This window comes from Octodon degus, unplaced genomic scaffold, assembly GCF_000260255.1.
Source record: "Octodon degus isolate 3935 unplaced genomic scaffold, OctDeg1.0 scaffold00024, whole genome shotgun sequence".
Classification (NCBI taxonomy): Eukaryota; Metazoa; Chordata; class Mammalia; order Rodentia; family Octodontidae; genus Octodon; species Octodon degus.
Genome location: NW_004524600.1, coordinates 3,623,668 through 3,625,364, shown reverse-complemented (window position 1 = coordinate 3,625,364; position 1,697 = coordinate 3,623,668). Strand labels below are relative to the sequence as shown.

At 46.6% G+C, this 1,697-nt stretch overlaps 1 pseudogene; it reads right to left on the bottom strand.

Moving 5' to 3' along the window:
• Positions 1 to 1,697, bottom strand: part of LOC101570621 — a 107,003-nt pseudogene that overhangs the window by 100,163 nt on the left and 5,143 nt on the right.

The following is a 1,697-nucleotide window of genomic DNA, read 5'->3' as shown; positions in this document are numbered from 1 at the left end:
TGTTGCTTATTTACTATCGACGCTATTAATTCATGCATTTGAGCCAAGCTAGTGTCCTCTGCACTTGTTCTGGGTGGGCACTGGGTTTCCTCCATATGTTTCTGCATTTGATTCTTTAGTGAAGATGTTATTAATTCAGGGATTTCTTTTTTTATTTCCAATCTGAGTTCCTCTATACCTTTCTGCAGCTGTTTCTTTATTTCAGAAGCCATTGATTCATTGCTTTCACCTGTGTGATTCTCAATTTGTTCTGTTTTAGTGTCCTCTGCACTTTTTACGGATGGGCTTGGGTTCTGAGGTTGCATTTTGTTCCTCTTGTCATTTTGTGTAGCACAGTCTTCTGACCTTATTGTAGATCTTCGTGGTAGTTATGACCTTAGCACTTACTGAAGTTCAGGTGCAGATCTACAAAGTATGCATTTATCCAGCTGTGCCTGGCTTAGGTCTCGCTGCTGTGCTCAACTCCTTCCTGCTGCTGCCCTTGAGGGTGAACCTGTTGTGCCCCTGTGGCAAGATGTTCTGCTCCTGGATTAGCTGGGTGGTTCTATCCTCTACCCTCTCTGCAGGGATTGCAGCTGCAGGGTTACATCCCAGGCATGTATGCCAGGCCTGAGCTGAGCCTGGAGGGGACAAGGTGGACAGGGGGAAGAGGCAGCTCTCCCACACGCTCACTGGGCCTGGGCTAGGGCTTGGTCTGGCGGTTCCTGGAACGTGGCGAAATTCCTACTTGGCGGGTGGTGTGGGGGAGGTGCTGCGGAGTGGTTTGGGGCGTTCCAAGGGGTTGGAAGAGGGTCTCACCCATGCTGCGCCTCGGCTGGGACCAATAGTCAGTCCCTCAGGTGCAGGGCAGCCGGAAGCTCTCCCACACACTCACCGGACCTGGGCTAGGACTGGGTCTGGGGGGTTCCTGGAACGCGGCTGAAATTCCTCACCATCTTCATGTTAAAGATGAAGTTTCTGAGGCTTAAAGCCGGGCAATTGGTCCACAACATCTAGCAGTTAATTGAAGCAAGATAATCTCCTTTATGGAGCATGTACTGTGCCATGTACCCTATACTACTCTGTCTTAGCTAGCACTGTGCCAAGAGCTTTGTGGATTTTCTGTTGCCACTTTGTATCTCAAAGATGAGAAGCCAGATATCTGCCTAAGGCCAAACAGGTACTAAAAGGAAAAGCCCTAATTTGCAGGCAGGTAGTCCTTTCAGCAGGTGTGAGAATTAGGATTTAAAGCTAAATGCAATTGATGAAAGCTTATGACTGCAACGCACTCGTCCAGGACACATGCAGGGCAGAAGTAACTGGGGCAATGATAGTGTCTTGTGTGTCTTTATAGTCACTTCAGTGGATGTGACATAATTATTCGTAGTCACAATATGCCCCTCAAAATTGACCAAGGCCCATCTCAGCAAATCTGTGTCTGAAATTTGTTTGTGCATGTGTCTGCACATCCTCATTCTGTTGGTGCTGTAGCTGCGCGGGACCGTGGGCCTTAAAATCATTTTACAATGAGTGCTTAAATTACTGAGTTTTTGCTTCATTCAACTAGCTAACTGGAAGATCCTGGAGAAAATACGTTGTGCCATAACTTTAATACCTAAGAATGGTGGCTTTTCTTTCTGAAACAACACAATAAGTTTTTTCGATGCAGATGTTTTCAATGCCTTTTTTAAAAAAATGCATTTGGTACAGGGTCTCAC